Genomic DNA, 18863 nt, shown 5'->3' with positions numbered 1-18863 from the left:
TCCCATTACAGGTTTTCAGGCTTGAGTGGATTAGAGCCAGGAAGTGCTTCTCCCAGAGGACATGGAGACTTGGGCTGTGTCAAAATAGCCAGGGGGAGAGGGTCCATAATTTCCCCTTTGTTGTAGCCCCCCCCCAAGTCCTTCCATGATGACCACCCAAGTGATCATGTCTGGCTTAAGTTTCCCCTCCTTTGAGGAGTCATACCTGTCATGGACTACCCGACCATGCTTTGGGGGCAGGGGGATGAAGCAGAGGCAGAGTTTGCTGCTAGAGACAAGCTTTGTCTCCTTGTGGCTTGCATTCCAGAGGTCACTCACTCAGCCTTAGCCGTGGAGGGTAGTTAGAACTCCTGAAAACAGGCAGAGCAGTTCCCAACACTCCCTTATGAGTGGAAAGTAAGGATCACTCAAAGGCCTTGCCTCCTAACACCATAACCTTGGGGATTAGGGATTCAGTGTATGAATCCTGGGGGCACAGTCTGCAACAGTTACTAAGATGAATATACAGGAACCTAGAAGCCCATCTGGTGGGCGCAACACTAAGGAGATCTTGTTAATAATATTTTTAGCTTTTTTTCCTGCTCTACCTAACCATACCCCAGCTCCCCTGCACCCAACCCCTCCTAACATTGCTCATGCTGCACTGTGCTTACTGGATCTCCCAGATCCTGCTAAGACAGCACCACTGTCATCTCCTTCTAGTTGCCATCATGATTATTCAGTCATTATGAGATGTTTTCCGATATCTACAAGATCTTGGTGATACAGATGGGCTGTGCCTGTAAGCAGAGGGGAAGATGGTCAGTAGGATAGAGGTTAATATAGATGACTCCTTTATTGAGGGAAATACTCCACTGAAGGCCCTGAGGGTGAAGGTACAAAACCACAGTAATCACTGGTGTGGATATTGTTATGAATCATAATTTGCAGGAAACTAGCTTCTCAAAAGAAGCCTTTGAGAAGTACATTAACATTACATGAAATCAATCAAAGGGAAAATAGAAGAGGAGAGACGAGAAAGAGTAAAGCCTTTTATGACAAGGGCTGCAGAACAAATCAAGCACATCCTTGCTAACTTCAAAAACTATCAATTCTTGGTTGGTGAAAACATTAACCTAGATAGCTTGGCTGCTCTACTGGACTACCATGAGGGTGTTGCAACCCTACATATGGTTTTCTTTAAGGAGACTTTAGAAATTAAAAATGCTAACAAATTTGGCAGTTTGGATCTGTCATCATAACTGACTGCTGCTTTTCATCCATGCACGAGGGCTAGGACAATGGAACTGATGTTATCTTGATGTTCTTCATTTATTTTGACTTTGATTTATTTGGAGCAGAGATATTGTTCTTTAGAAAAAAATGTTATACAGGAGGTCTAAAAATAAAACGCATCTAAACTAAATAAATTAGAATATTTAATATTTAATATATATATTTATATAAAATATATAGGATATATGTTTAAATAAATATGTTTATAATAAATAATTATATATATTATAAATATGAATTATAATTAAATAATTATATATTAAAATTAAAATTATATTATGAATATAAATTATAATTAAATAAATATAAATATATTTACATGTATATTAAATATATTTATATAAAATATATATAATATATTTTACTTGTGTCTTTGTTTACATGGCATAACTTATGTTGCATGATGTTTAAGGTTTTCTATAAAAATACACTTTAACCTTTTTTGTGAAAGAAATAGACTATCACAAAATTTATGATGCTATTTCAAAAAAAATTGACACTTAGATTTTTCGTATTTAGTCAGTTTTGTTTCAATGCATTGAAAGAATGGTGTTAATATCTCTTTTTTTTTTAAGATTTTATTTATCTTTAGATAAGGGAAGGAGAGAGGGAGAGAAACATCAATGTATGGTTGCCTTTTGTGTGTCCCCTGCTGGTAGTTAGCCTGCAAGGAACCAGCCTGCAACCCAGGCATGTGCCCTGACTGGGAATCGAACCGAGATTGTCTGGTTCGCAGGCCCGCGCTCAATCCACTGAGCTACGCCAGCCAGGGCCCAAATATCTCTTTTTTTGTTACTGTTCTAAATCAAGAATAGCCAAATTGCTTATATAAAGTTCAAGCTAAATATAACATTGTTTTGTTCAGAACGTGCCTTTACCCAGTGGTTAGGTGGCATTTTCTAAATAAGCCCTCTAACAGTACTTGGGAATTTTCTCCAAAATGTCATTTTCTACCACTTGAAAGGTGAATTTTTTTTCTTGAAAATGTTTCTATGACCTACTCATAAGGTGTCATTTACCTGCTTGAGGATCTTTTGACTTCCACCTACAAAAATGGATGTCATTCATTTTATTTTATTTTTGTCATAACCCCCATCTGCTCATTACTAAGAAATGACTATTCATATAATTTCATTGTGAAGGTTTAAAGAAGAAAATTAGTTAAAAGTTAGGATGTTAAATTGCTGTAGCAGCACTTTGAAGCCCTAGAAGGGGCTGGCTTTCTGTCACACTATTGTTCTTTATAAGCAATTATGATAAACAGTGATTGAAATTGAAGAGCACAAGTAACCAAAAAAGCAGTGGGCATCCAGAAGCAGTGGTTCTTACCTGTGCTGCATGTCCATATCACGTGGGGTGCTTTAAAAATACCAAATGCCTGTGTTCCACACCTAGAAATTCCTGTTTAGTTGTCTTGGGTATGACCTGAGAAGTGGTAGTGTTAAAAGTTCCACAGGTGATTCTAAAAGGCACTCTGATTTGAGACTCACTTTTGGTACTAGAAAAATAATCCTTAATTTTTTCTTGACCACAGACATCTTTAAGAATTTGTTGAAAGCTGTTCTTCTTCTCCAAGTAATATGCATAAACCAAGAAAAGTTATGGACACCCTTCCTGAGCATTATTCATTCAAACATTTAAAACATTTGCAAGCCCTGGCTGGTATGGCACAGTGGGCCTGTGAACCAAAGGGGTGCTGGTTCAATTCCCAGTCAGGGCACATGCATGGATTCTGGGCTAAGTCCCCGTTTAGGGGTGCACAAGAGGCAACCACACATTAATATTTCTCTCCCTTTTTCTCCTTCTCTTCCCCTCTGTTTAAACTAATAAAAATCTTTTAAAAATAAAAGCATTTGCTATATCATCAAGTCACTCATTCAAGTCACCCATTAAAATAATATCTAGTTTAGGGGGAAATGGAAGGAATATTGTAGTGTTGTGTTGGGTCCAATAAGAGCTAGAATCTTTCAGTGATTTAACAGGCAAATCTTATTAGGAAGAATTATTAAACTGATAAAAGAACCATAAGATATAATGTGTTTCTATATGACCTCTTATGTGAGGGAGAGTAACTAAAGAAGGACAAACATGGAACAGAGCAGAGCGCAGAAATAAACCCATTTGTATATATGGTCAATTCATCTTCAACATTAGTCACCAAGAACACTATGTGGGGAAGAACACAATGTGGGGAAATAAATTGCTGGGAAAATTTGATATCCACATGTAAAAGAATTATATGGAACTCTTACCTTAAATCATATACAAATCAACCCTAATTGGGTTACAGATTCAAACATAAGACATGAAATCTTAAAACTCCTAGTATAAAACAGGGGGGAAAAAGTTCCCTGACATTTGGCTTGCCAATGCTTTCTTGCATATGACACCAAAAGCACAGTCAAGAAAAGTAAAAATAAATTACCACTGGTTAGGATGGCTATTATTGAAAACAAACAAACAAACAAACACACAGGCAAAAACAAGTATTTGAGAGGATGTAGATGAAAAGGAACCTTTTGGGAATACAGATTGGTGAGGCCACTACAGAATACGGTATGAAAGTTCCTCAAAAACTAAAAATAGAACCATATGCTCAGTCCAGCAATTCCACTCCTGGGTGTTTATCCAATGGAAATGAAACCATTAACTTGAGGGGATATCTGCACCCCTATGTTCATTGCAGCACTATTAATAATAGTAAAGACATGGAGGACATCTAAGTGTCCATCAATGGATGAATGGATAAAAATATGGTTTATTCCACTGTCCATGCAGTGGAATGTTACTCAGCCTTAAAAAGGAAGAAATTCTGCCAATTGTAACACCATAGATGGGCACAGAGAACATTATGTTAATGTTAAATAAGTCATAGAAAGACAAATACTATATTATTTTACTTATATGTGGAATCTAAAAGAGTCAAACTTGTAAGAAGCAGAGAGTAGAATGGTGGTTGCCAAAGGATGTGAGGAGGGGTATATGAGGAGATGATCACCAAAGGGTACACAATTTTAGTTTTGTAAGATAGTTAAGTTATGGAGATATATGCATTATAATGCCTATAGTAAATGACACTGTATTACATGCCTAAAATTTGTTAATAGGATAGGTCTTACATTAAGTGTTCTTATCACACACATACACACAAATAAGAGTAATGTAGGGAGGGAGTGGGAGGAAACTTTGGGAGGTGATGAATAGATACATGACTTTGAAGATGGTGATGGTTTTATGGTTATTAACTTATAGCCAAACTCATTGAGTGTTTACATTAAACATGGACAGCTCTTTACATGTCAATTTTATCTCAGTAAGTTGATTTCAAATAAACAAAATACAAGCAGGAGACCTTAAGCATTTGAGAGGACATAAGAAAAATCAGTATGGAATCAACACAATAACTGTTAAGTAAAATTATGAAAGACCTTGGTTTTGCTGAACACTTCCCCATACCCAGAAGTTTTCTTCTTCTTCTTTACTGAATAAATTTATCTGCCATTATTCAAGCACTTCTCTTGGTTTTTCTTTCCTTTGCCCCCATCCAAATCCTATCTGGTTCATGTGCCACTCTATCAGGACTTCAGTAATTGGATATGTTATTTTTATCCACGTGTTAATAGCTAAAATAATAATTTTCTTTGGCACAGTGATTTTAATTTGGAGCATTATCTTAACTCAAGGGTTATAATGGACATTTCAGACACTGTTGAATGAGGTATTAGGGGAAGGCAGTAAAGCATACGCAGCTCTTTTCAAATAAAATACTTAACTATCTGGGGGATACCAAACATTGAGGTTTAAACTAAGTTTAATGATGAAAAAGCAATGATCAAATTTCAGCCTCAAACCAGCTATGGAATTTGCTTCTTCTGAAATATTACTTCTGTGCATAGGGGTGGGGGCTCCACCCACAGAGCCCCACCCCCACCCTGTGTCCACCACAAATGAGAATAAGTCTACTAAAACAGATCTGCTTGAGGAGGAAAAGTGGCCGATCTCTCACAGAAAAGGGCCTTGAACCTGTTCACCAATGTGATTTTATTGGGTTTAATTTGCATAGGAATACAGGGCATATATATAAAGCGCAATCATTGTCAGGCAGTAATGATGAAACAATAGATAACATTCAAAGAACTATGAGGGCTTATTCTGAGTCAGGGTCAGACAACTAAAGAGCCATAAACTTTGGGGAAACAAACTGATTCTTTGCTTGGACCCTTATCATTTAAACTGAGGGTATTAGCAAAGCAGGTTTCATAGGATTTTATGCATTTTTTCTTAGTCCTGATCACCCAGGGCTGTACCCCCCTCCAGCAATGTTTCAGGCTTAAGTCAGAAAAGAGAAGTAAGGCAACCAAGAGATTAAGAGACTTCTTACAGACAGAATGAGGACTCAGGCTATGTCAAAGCTGAGGGGTGAGGATCCATCACCCCATTTTTCTATATCCCCCCAAGTCCTTCCCTAAGGGCTCCTTTATGACTGTGCCTGTCTTACATCATCCCTCCCTTGAGGATTCTTACCCATCATTGGCTAACCAGTCATCTGTTTGGGGCTAAGCAGCATGAAGTAAAAAGGGGCAGATGCAGTGCTTCTGCCAAGGAGACAAACTTTGTTTCCTTGATTGCTTATGGTCCCAAAGTCAATCACTCAGCCTTAGCCATGGGGGGGTGGTACAGCTTCTGAAACCAGGCAGGGTGGTTCCCAATACTTCTGGAGTTCCAGAAGTCATCAAAGGAATCATGTTTAGTAGTGTAGAGGCTTAGATTATATACAAAATATCAACCTATAACCTTTCAGAGCCAACTACAATGAAGCAGTTTAGGCCTGTGTCAGAGCTATGGAGAATAAGTAGGGAACATCTATGCTGTGACTGGCGGCTGCTGAGTGGAGCCATCTGAAATTGGACTGGCAGTGGCAATGTTCCCAGAGTGTAAAGAGTGCCTTTCCTGCAATCCACAGGTCATCTTATATGGGTGTGGTAGAACAACCATTTGGAGTCCAGACCAACTTAAATAGTAATCCATGAGCACTACCACTATTCACCACAGCAAGTGGCTATAATGCTATTCCTGGTGAAGTGGAGTGTGCCCCTCTGCTACTACTAGACAAATTACCAATTCACATTGTCACCTAATCAGCATTTCTAATTTTTATTATTTCTCTTTTAGATTGCATTCATACCTGATAGGAATTAGAAGTAACCCTAGAAGGTAATCCTACATCCAGACCCCTAATCATACACTGAAAGGTGTTTATACGTGAACCAATATATGAATGATTGGATAATCAGATAGACTGACAGATAGATATATTTGATTGATTGATTTTAAAAGGAGTCTTATTGAAGAACTGTTTAAGAAGACCCTTCTTAGAATCTTTCATGTAATGTTTCTTCAGGTTTAAGCAATTCCATACAGTAGAGGGGGACAGGTATCTAGAATAATTTTATTCATATGATTTTGATGTTTTAAACTCTTTGACTCTCTCATTTTTCCAACATTCACTCCCTGTAAGCAGAAAGCATTTTAATACCTATGTCGTCAGGAAAAAATGAGAAATACTTTTAAATGGATTAAAAAAAATTACTGACTGCCCTATAACTCACCCTTTCACATTGTCTCAAACTTTCATTGTCTTTTAACTAATTTGCAACTCTATACATGGTAGGAAACCAATAATGCAAATAATCATTGTCCTTAAAAATTCAAAAGTATTGTGTCTGATGTAATGCAGTTGATGAATGCCCACTGGAAATCAGACTTGTGTCTAATCATAAATTCATGTCAACTGTTATTATTGCTGAATATGTGTGGTTTTCGAATTCTGCCTTAAAAGAAATGTAGCATCTCACTGATACTTCCACTAATAAACTAAACGAGATTTTTATCATATTCATTTTATTTTACATTTTAATAAATTAATTATTAATTCTAAATTATGCTCTTATTTTTAATGCACTACCAATCCTTTGATCTTTTTAGTCCATTAAAAGGTGAATAATTCTACCACAATCCTGAAGTGCCCTGTAAAGATGCTATGGGTTTCATGTTGAAGAGAGAATGATGGACAGGGTTAGAGTGTCAGGTAAGAACATGACCATGTCAGAGGGAAAAGAGCAGTTCAACCTCGGGACAGATTTTCCAAAAAGAAGTTGTGACTCCTCAGCCTTAAGTTATATTACAAAAATCTCCTTCTATTACCTTCGTTTCACTTCCATCTTCCAAAAAATGCAGCAAGAGGGCACATTCTGATACATAAATACAGAAAATATGTTGACGCGGTTGTCCATATAAATTAACTTGGAGGATATTTGTGACAGAGCTTAGTCACTTCTAAGTCCAAGTTTTTAATGCTTTCATTTTTTATTTTTACTTTCAATATAGAGGTAGAATTCAACCTTATTTTCTAGGACAGGTCTTTGTTTTTTTTCTAAGGTTTAAAGCTTTTTAAAGCAACCTTTAAAATTTTATTTCACTACAGCAGACAATTGTGGTATCTATACGTGATAATTTGCAAATTAAATGCTTTAAAATGTGTTATGAAAACCTAAACTAAAATCTATGAATAGATTTATTTTTGCATCCAGTTGTTTTCATATCTTTATTGCAATATGATTTGCATTCTATGAAATTCAACCATTTAAAGTCTACAGGTCAGTGATTTTTAATATGTTCACAAAGTGTGTTATAGTCACCACCATCTCTTAATTATAGAAAAATTTGTCACCCTCAAATGCCAGGTAACCATTTCTCATTCCTGCTCACAGGCAAGTAACCATTATTTTATCTGAAGAATAGTCTCTTCTGGACGTTTCATCTCAATGAACTTCAATACTTGGTGTTTTATGACTGCCTTCTTCCACTGAGCATTGTGTTTTCAAGGACTATCCACATTGTAGCCTGTATCAGAATTTCACATCCTTTGATGATAAAACAATGTATCATTGTATGGATATCCTATATTTTATTTATCTATTCATGAGTTAATGGACATTTGGGTTCCTTTTTTTTTTTTTTTTGGCTACTATGAAGAATGCTGCTATGAACACTCTTACAGGAGTTTTTATGAGAAGATACATTTTCTTTTGTCTTGGCTACAAACAAGGTCTGTCCAGAAAAAGTCCAGCGATTGTTAATATAATGAGTACAGCTTGCGTGATGTTGATGTAACCTGGCAGCCAAGGAGAGTGGACTGGGATTGGCGTGAGTAAACAGTGATGACTTCACTCTACTAGTCAATGAGAGAGGTAGATGCTATTGAGTGAGCACGTGTACTGTGTGTCAGTCACATTCAAAATAACTGAGAGTAGACCAATGAATCTGCATAAAATTTTTCATTAAGCTTGGACATTCCTCTGCAGAAATTATGTGAACTCCGGCTTGTGAAGTCCATGTGTTATGGCTGCATCACACAAATTCACACAGAATACAGAAGTCCTGTGGAGAAAAAGGGAAAGCATGGCCACTTTCTGAGTGAGAGAGGGCCATGACCCTTGCCTGAACAGGCTTTTATTGCTTTTCTGTGCACATAACATGGAGGATGGTCCTCATTTACTATGCACAGGTTCGCTTTAGTGGTTATCTTTTACAGAAAACAAAGGAAAGGGTGTTGCTAATTACATCAAAGAAGAAAGATATTTGTAAATGCAAAGCAAAAAGTAGTCGAACTGGTTACACTCATTCTTGGAAGATTTAGCACAGATTTTAGGAAGTTACTTTAAAGATATGCAGTAAACATTTTTGCCTCAATTCAGGGTTAGGGAGTTTTAGCAAAAGCAAACCTCATAGCAGCCTAGGTACAATGCAGGCCCGATTCCCCACAGGAGAACCTATTTGTGGGTGCGAGTCCTGTATGCTGGACCTCGCTCCCCACTGGCTTTTCCAACTGGGAGCTGGGCTACATTTCCCACTGCCACGTAGAATGGCAGTGGAAATACAGAAACTATTGGGATGATTCAGAAGTATGCAGCTATGGACAATTGGTGATTGGCAGCTTCATCATGTCAATGAGCTCACTCACGCATCATGTCTCATGCAGAGTTTTTGGTGAAATATCAAACTGCCTAGATGACTTAGCCCCCACTACAGCTGAGATTTGGTACCCTGCAACTTCTGGCTTTTCCCCAAACTGAAATCTCCTTTGTGGGGGAAGAGATTTCAGACCATCAGAGAAATTCAGGGAAATGTGATGGAGCAGTTGATGGAAATTGAGAGAACTGTGTGAGGTCCCAAGGGGGCTACTTTGAAGGGGACTAAGGCCTCATTCTCCTATGTACAATGCTTATTTTATCTTGTATCTTCTTTAATAAATGTGTCTATTTTTCATAGTACATGGTTGGATACCCTCTGGACAGACCTTATATATAATAAGAGAAAGTGGGAGGGTTCTCCTGGTGGGAAAGAATGGTACCGGAAAGCCTCTATGCACTTCGTAGACATTGGCTTAATTCCAAGCTTTGCCTTCATCTTCAGAGATGCTTAGTTGTAAAATAGCTATTGCCCAACTAATAACTTGTTACACTCTTATTCACTTTGTTACAACCCCATCAGCTGAATCTTCTCTGACTGCTCTTGCAGCAAGTTCTTCCTGCCTTTAAAAACCGGTCAGATGGATGCTCTTTCTCACACAGAATAGCAGCCATTCTGAAAAAGAATCTTCCATAAATTATTCCATATTACCTCTTTTTTATATTTCTCCCACCTCTCTAGGGTCTGTGGGATAGGCCAAATGAAAAATAAAATGCCAGGTCTTCCTCCATGAAGGAGAGAGAGACCACGGATGAATGAACAGGCTTTTCTTGAAATCCTCTTTAGAAAATTTACCTGAACAAAAGCCAATGTATTGACCTTGGTGAACTTGTAGTCAACATGTCTCTAGTGATTTATATTAAATCTATCTATCCAGTTAAGTTTTATTTGTATTTCCTCCCTATTATATTCAAAATATTAGTTATTTATAACTTGCAATCACAACTTTGGGAAAACTTATTTTTGATGTGAAACATGACTGTGTTGGTTCTATTCAGTAATGTATTTGTGTATGTCCTTTCTTTACTTGACTGCATGGGGGTGGCCCTGTTAAAACTGTTGGCTCTTAGAATAAGGACCCTCATAGAAGCAGATTTCTTAAGGTCACAGGCCCTGCACAATTCTTAGTAATAATGAAAGTCAAGATCAGTTAGATGGTACAAAAGGAGGGCCTCCCATGGCAGAAAACAATTCTCATTGGAAGCCAATAGGTACATATTTTGTCCACAGTAAATGTCACAGCTTCATCCAACATATTATATTAAATTATGTTTTATAGGTCCTGGAAATATTTTTAGGTGATTAACTTCTTTGTTCTCAACCACAATATGACAGCCTGTATGTATGTCACAATAAAGTTGTGGTTCTAGAACAAGATACTTTCTAGGTTAGAATCAAAGTTGTCTCTGTAACAGTGACATCATAACTCATTATGCTCTCTGTAAGGAGAAAAGAGAGAGAAGAAATGGCAGGTAGCATTTCAGGAATTTCATCTCTCCTTCCATAAAGTATATCCAAAGTTCTATGTTGAGGGAGGAAAAATATTCAAAGGTCTTTTGAATATTTCTCACATGTTTCCTTGAAATAAACATAAAATGTTAATGGGGTATGAGAAGAATAAAAATTTTTCCTGTAGAATGTCAGTAGCAGAGCCATTAATATTTGAAAATATTATTGATGAATATCAGAATTCCTTAGTAAATTTATTTTACTGAATGTTTGAGCAAGAGAAGCATAGATCTTATAAACCAATCATTGATGCTTACCTATGATATTTATTTGTAATATAATGCTCTGATTTTGAGAGGTGGTTTTAATTGTTATGTCAATAAAAAAGCAGAGAAACCTCCATTAATTTCTTCCCCCAAATTGCCTTCAGTTTTATGTGCTAACAATTTAGGGAAAGAAGATATTAATTTTTATAGAAAACAGCACAGTTGGTTGAGTCACAGGTCATTCATTTATCCTTGGCAAGACAAGGCAGGTTCCATTATATTAAAAGTCATTTGACTGTGCTCAGTGAGAATCAAATTGCTTTAAATGGGCTGTCCTGTTATAAAATGGATATATTAGCTTTCAGCTATGTCCTCTAGTCCAAGGTACATCTTGAACTGTCTCTAAAGAATCAGAGATTTCTAATGAAACTAAATCCACACTAATGTTTATTGGTTTCTTACTCACATAATGTACTTTCTTTTGATAAAATTCTGGATTAATAGCATCATCTGATAATTTAATATCTATATGTGTGCTCATATTAAAACAAACATAAAAACATTTATATAGCTTATACCAAAGGGGGAAAGGTGATTACTAAACACATATAGAATTCTATGGGCCTATATGTGGTCAACGGCCTTCTGATAGCCAGAAAACATGCTATGAAGAGCTAAATGTATTAAAAGATTAGACTGAGATGATATTTAAGAAGCATTAAATAAATGTATTCATGTGTGTGTATATATACACACACATACATATATTACTGGCTAAATAATATTCAAGTAGTTTACTCAATCTGTAATTGCCTTTCCAATTTTAAATATATTAGAATTTTTTTCATATCCTCTATATTTTACTTTTGGTCAAAACATGAGAGAAGTGGAGGGGGCAAGCAAAACAACACGAATAGAGGACTCATGGGCACAGAAAGTGGGGAGATTAACTATGGGAGTGAGTTGGGTTGAGCAATGGGGGAAAGGGTGGAACAACTGTAGCTGAACAATAATACATTTTTCAAAAATGTGAATATCAGTGATATAGAAGAGATTGGAATTTTGAATCAGACAGACCTGATTTGAATTCTCTATCACTTACTATTGGTCTGACCTTGGGCAAATTAATTTCTATGTACCTAATTTTTCTCATCTTGAAAATGGGGATTATACTGCCCCACTTAATTTTTAGATGAAAACATTAACATACATGTGTGCAGTGTTCCCAGTGCCAGTGCCAACACCTTGCAAGTGTCATGATTAATATTATTATCACAGTTAATGTTAATATGCTCCCTAAAACAGTTGTATTTATTAAAATATGCTTATTTTTATATGAAGCTGCCACAATTTTTGTTCTAAAACACACTTTGAGTCAAAGAAAACTGAGTTCTTTTTAAAAATATTTTATTTTTATTTATTTAGAGAGAAGGGAAAGGAAGGAGAAATAGAGGGTAAGAAATATCAATGTGTGGTTAGCTCTCACATGTCCCCAACTGGGGACCTGGACCACAACCCAGGCTTGTGGCCTGACTGGGAATTGAACTGGCAACCCTTTAGTTTACAAACCTGTGCTCAATCCACTGAGTTACACCAGCCAGGACCTGAGGGTTTTTGTTTTGTTTTTACAATAATTAGTCAGAGGAACAAACTTCTTCACTGGCATTTCATAATGGCTTGGTAGAGTTTTTGCCTATTAAACTTTACATGTTTTTGGTGTAATTCTTCATCCACTGAATGGATGTCAACACTAAACAAATAGTTGACTCCAAGTGAAAAGATCATTTCCCTCAATAATGTATTATTTTCCAAGAGGGGACTTGGAAGTGTCCCAACTCTATTTTTGCCAACATAATCTCTTTAATAAAATCTGAAAACTCATTTCCTGAAACTATGTTAGAAAACAATGCTTTCTTTGGTGTAGGAGAAGGAAAATGTTCTATTTTTAAAACCATGGAAATATTAATTAATTAACACTTTGAAATATGTTTTCTTAAATCCTAGTTCTAGCTGTCTCTTACAACCACCCACAACATATTTGTGTGCTTACCCTCATGCATGCATATACACCATACATAAGCCTTTCAAATTTCATGACAAATTATAGATATATAATGATTGAGAAAATTGCTTCATTTTAGAAATATTCTTTATCCCATAACTTTGACAAAGCATTACATTTTCAAATGTTTTCATAATTTAATATGGAGAAGCTATAAGGGCAAGCTATTGTGCTTTTATCTGAATACCTACTGGATGGCTATGAAGTTGTTTCTTTCTGTAATCAAAGTTGAAGATTATTGTTTTATAGATACAGTGTTATTTAAATAACTATATTTACCCTAGTAAATATATTTTTGGTTCTTTATGCTATCTAAAGTTTATTAGGATGATGTGTTTATTAGGATTGATGTGTTTTGAAATTTAGTGTCAATAGGAACAAATAGTGTCAAATTTAGTGTCAATTAACATAAGGAACCAAAAATATATTTACTAGGGTAACACAGTTACCCAAAGGGGAGAGGGGAGGGAATTTCATGGGAAAAGGGGAAGGGCTTGCAAGTATAAAGGACACATGGACAAAAACAAGGGTGGGTGGAAACAGGACGAGGTGTGAGGGCTTGGGGGTGGGCTGGCATGGGAATAAAAGGCATAAAACTGTACTTGAACAACAATTAAAATTAAAAAATTAAATATAAATAAATAAATAAAATAAAACTCAGTTTAAAAAAAGTCTAGCCTTCTAGGAAAGAAGACTAGCCTTCACATTTTTCAGCTTTAAAAATTCAGGAATATTTCATTGGGTAGTTAGTGCTTGCCTGCAACATTAACCATGATAGGTAGTGTTTTCACAAATTCAAAAAATGTGGCTCCATTCAACATCCCTAAATGGTGGCTTGAGGAACTGCATCATTCCAGGCCACATGAAAAGAAGTGAGAGAGCAGAAAGGTGAAGGAAACAGGTAAAGGTGCCAATGAGTCTAGAGTGGGGTGGAGTGTTCCTGGGACACAGATGCTCTGGTCTTACTATTTGGATCTCCAGGTCTAACTGCCCAGCAAGCCTCCCCTAACACTATTATGGACTGAATAATGCCCCCCCAACTTATGTGGTGAACCTACCCCCATTTTGATAGTATTTGGAGATAAGGCCTGTGGGAAGTATGAGACTTAAATAGGGTCATGAGAGAGCAGGTCTTCATGATGAGACTCATGCCCTTTTAGAAAGAGACTGGAGAAAATGAAGAAAGGTATGTGGGCACAATTTATAAAGACCCATCATAAGATGCCAGTCATGCTGTCTCCTTGATCTTGAACTTGCAGTCTCCAGAACTGTGGGAAATAAATGTCAGTTGTTTACCCCCTAGCCCAGTCTGTGACATTTTGTCACAGTAGCTGGAACAGAGACAAGCACCTCTCCCAGATCTTTTCCAAGATTTTCTCTCCTAGTGCAGAGAGTGGGAGAAAGTGGGAGGGAATAGACTTATTAGGATCCAGCATCTGCCTTTATAAAGTCCCCTTGTAGCCTTATGGCTGAGGAGAACAGGACCAATAAAATTGCATTGTTCTGGTCAAGATAGCATAGAGTTTATAAAATTGAGTCACTCCTGTCAACCAAGATGGCTGCCAGTTAGCCATAACACTTTTGTTCAAGAGGAAATCTAGCTAAGTCATGCTGGACACATCTGGCAAGGAGAGACACCTGAATAGTATTGTTATTAGATTAGTAGGGATTTGGATTAAACCTGCTTAATAGAAGATGAGTGAACCTGCATTAATAAAGCTCAAGTGAATAACATAGTCACCTGTGTTGGGTCACTGTTATATCTCCGTGCCAGTGTCACCAGTAGAACTGATGGTCATGCAGGCAGCTCACCACTTTCAGTTTTTAATGCTCGGGTCAGATGATCTGAGTGGGGAACAAAGACTGTTGTATAAAAAGTACTATCTCATGAACATAAGCTCACAACAGCAAGGGGCTCATTCTGATGTTTTCCTCATTTCTGCAGCCCTGGAACACATACACACCAGGGAAAGGTGGAGATAAGAAGTACGAAGATGGAAAAGCTATCTTTTTGACACCCGGGCCTCTTATTTTATTGTTAATGAAACTTTTGTTTTGGAATCAATTTAGATTTGCAGAAAAGTTGCATGAATAGTACAGTTTCTCTTATCTTTCATCTACTTCATCCCTAATATTAGCATCTGATAAAACTATGTTGCTCAAAACTAAGAGATTAACATCAGTGCCTCACTATAACCCAAACTCCAGACCTTTCTCAGGTTTCACCACTTTTTCACTCACATATGTTTTCAGTTTCCAGATTCAGTTCAAGATGTCACATTGCACGGCATGACTGTCTTTTACCACAGATAGGCCACCTTTGTGCAAGTGCGGCCTTCTGTTCACCTTCCCCCCACCTCACGCCAAGAGCTCCCCAAAGGGTACTCCTGTCTTCCTAATGATACTAATTCCTCTGCCTCAGATATGCTCTAATGTAACTCCATTATCCCTTATAGGACTCATGATATATATATATATATATATATATATATATATATACACACACACACACACACATACACATATATACATACACACACACACACACACACACACACACATATATATATATATATATATATATATATATATATATATATACATATATATATAGAATATAGTTTTTGAAGTCTTCCTGAATCTCCCCACACCTACCTGAACAGACCTGACTGCTCACTTTGCTGGACAATGTTTTACTTCTTTTCAGGGTCTGAATGTTCCCTGAGGTGACTGTAATGTGGATCCATCCCAACTAATCTTGTTTGCCTGAACACATCCACATCACCATTAATAACAGGGACTCAGTGTGCAGGGACTCACTAGGATATGTGCAAGAACCCTTCTCCAATGCATTCTTTCATGTCCCCAAACATAGCTTTGCTGTGGAATTATGGTAACTGTATTATTCGGTGTATTATTTATATAAATACAAAGTCAGATGTTTTGACAATCAGTATTTTAACTTGTGTATCTTGCTTTGAGAAGGTTTTTTTTTTTTTTTTTCGCAAAGAAATGAAAGCTCTGTGGGAGCAGCAATACTCATGTGGAAATCTGTAACACCAAGGAGATTGCCTTGATTGTGGTGTTCTGCAGTTGGGAAGAGGGATTCATGCCTTTTTTCTACCTTCACCACCGGGTGTAGGGCTTAAATACTCTAAGCCTTTATTTCTCATTTTTGAGATGCAGATAATAATAATGATCCCCACTTTGCAGAGTTGTTTTAAGGACTGGACAGCAGAGTGCATACAGGGCTCTGGTATGTAATGTGTGCTGCATCAGGTTACAGTGATTACCAGCCCCAGGGAAGAGGGTTCCGAAAAACCTACTTACTGTGTCATAATTCAGGGTACAAGTTACCTGGAAAGTGGATGTATAAACTAAACAGTACAAAAAGTAGAACTTTGGAGGCTAAAAATATTTTAGTTCTTTTAAAAATATATTTTCTTTCTTTCTTTCTTTTTTTTTTAGAGAGAGGGGAAGGGAAGGAGAAAGAGAGGGAGAGAAACATCAATGTGTGGTTGCCTCTCACATGGCCCCTACGGGGGGCTGGGCCCACAACCCAGGGATATGCCCTGACTAGGAATCGAACCATGACCCTTTGGTTCACAGCCCTCGCTCAATCCACTGAGTTACACCAGCCAGGGCTATTTTTATTTATTGATCCAAGTACCGGTTATGTGGACCTCTTCAATTTTCAAAAATTCATCAAGCTGTGTAATGATGACTTGAGCAATTTTCTGTATGTATGCTGTACTTCAATAAAAATCCTATTTAAAAACTAGATTTCTGACACTCCTCCTATCAACTGCTCTGTGCCTTACACAGAATATTTACTGCCATCAATTAACACTCTGTGCGGCAGACTTCCCAAATTTAGGCCTTTTCATTATCTTATACCTAAAACACACTGTTTCATGATTTATTTGTCAAACTCTGTTTTTTTTTAATTTTTTTTCTTCAAACATTAATCTAACAGCATCTTATGCTCTCAAATATGCTTGGAAAAAATTTTATCCTTACCCATGGACATATTTATTGATTTTATATTATAAAGAGGGGAAGGAAGAATGAAATGGAGGGAGAGAAACAATGATGTGAGAGAGAAACATTGATTGGTTGCCTCCTATATATACCCCAACTGAAAATGGAGCCCGAAACCTGTGCATGTGTCCTGAATGGAATTCAAACATGCAGCCTTTAGGTTATGAGATGGCACTCCAACCAAGTGAGCCACACAGGCCAGGGCAGGCAAGAGTTTTAAAATATATTGATGTCTACCAAGATACTGCTTTCTTTTATATGAGGGATTTTGACTAATAGAATCATAATTTTAAGATACAGCTATCAACAGGAAATAAATAATCTTAGCAAGCTAGTGATAATCTCATGTTTTTAAATTAAACCTTTATTACTCAGTATTTTGAATCCTAAAGATTTTTAAAATAAAATAAATTGTTCTAAATTATTATCAACTTAATTCATGCTGAAATAAATCTCTGTTCTATACATTTTTTGTTAAAAATTTAATTGTATGCTAAATCACGTAGAAATATATGTTGCCCACACCTTAGTCATCTAAAAGTTTATTGATGTTTTGTGGTTTAAGCCTGTGCACAGCTGAATATGTTTGCTTGGACAATTAGGGAGAACCTCCTGCCTGCCCCCTACTCCCTTCTCACCCACATCACTCCTAGCACCCAAAATAACAAAGTCAGAGGAAAATTATCACATTTAAATTCCATATTACTCCTTGTTTGGGCATGTGGATCTACAATATAAAAGGGCCCATGTACCCACATGCCGTATGCTAGGCAGTCCTGACTTATGGACTGCTGGGTGCTAAGTGCAATTCACAATGAACCTTTATTTCTGCTTTGTGGGGTGGCCCTGCTGCTCAGAATTCCATGAGATAGCCCTTACATAGTCAGCTATGTTAGGATGCCATCACTTTTCTCTGGCATAGCTCACAACTCAATTCCATCCTCCACCTCCTCTGATAATTTAGAGAGTGAAAAGGTATTTATATGTTTCCAACCCCAATCTGCTGGCTCCTTATCTCTTTCTCTGAGCAGTTCCCTACTCAGGCTCAAGTAGGAATTTATTCTGGTTCAGTGATATTGTCCTCCCCTCATTCAAACACTTCCATCCCCTGCACCATATGTCTGGATCTATCTCCACACCACATTCCCTACTAGCTGAGAGGATTGAACTGGAGTTATTGCTTTTTTTGATAAGCATGTTATTATGACTTCAAGAAACCTTGGAGTTACTGCTTCTCTGTTATACATTCAAGGATATTAATTTTTTTAAAAAATCTTCAGTGTTAATATGATAAGCAAGGAATCATCTATCCTTCTGTTGCAGGTATGTATTTTCAACAGTGAACATTAATAGTAAGATTCAGATTAATATGTGTTTTCTTGTCCTTTTCCAGTTTTAATAACTGTACATAGTCCTGCAACTACTACATTGAATAGTAAAGCTCTTTCTGTCTCTTAAATTTCAGAAGGGTGCAGTCTGGATTTGACTAGGCAAATATGGATGCAGTGATAAAGATGACATCAACACTACAATTTTCCTGTTGTAAACATCCAACAGAACTTTTGTTTAACCATCTCACAATTGTCCCCTTCATTCACATGGGTTAATACACTAACAAATAACAATCAGTCATTTCATTTTCAGGAATTTTCCCATTTCACTGTTCTTCATCTTAAACTCCATCCATTCAAATATTTTTTTTTCGATTCAGAGAAGAGTGATGAGGATTCTCATTAACA

The 18863-nt window shown here is 36.9% G+C and overlaps 1 pseudogene; it reads left to right on the top strand.

The window, feature by feature from the left end:
• Nucleotides 1-726: 726 nt before the first annotated feature.
• LOC118989890 (translationally-controlled tumor protein-like) lies at nt 727-1241 on the top strand (annotated as a pseudogene).
• The last annotated feature ends 17622 nt before the right edge of the window (nt 1242-18863 follow it).

The sequence above is a fragment of the Sturnira hondurensis genome, unplaced genomic scaffold (genome assembly GCF_014824575.4).
Source record: "Sturnira hondurensis isolate 20B ecotype Veracruz unplaced genomic scaffold, ASM1482457v3 Scaffold0006571, whole genome shotgun sequence".
NCBI lineage: Eukaryota > Metazoa > Chordata > Mammalia > Chiroptera > Phyllostomidae > Sturnira > Sturnira hondurensis.
The sequence above is the reverse complement of the archived record's forward strand: the minus strand, read 5'-3'. Positions and strand labels throughout refer to the sequence as shown.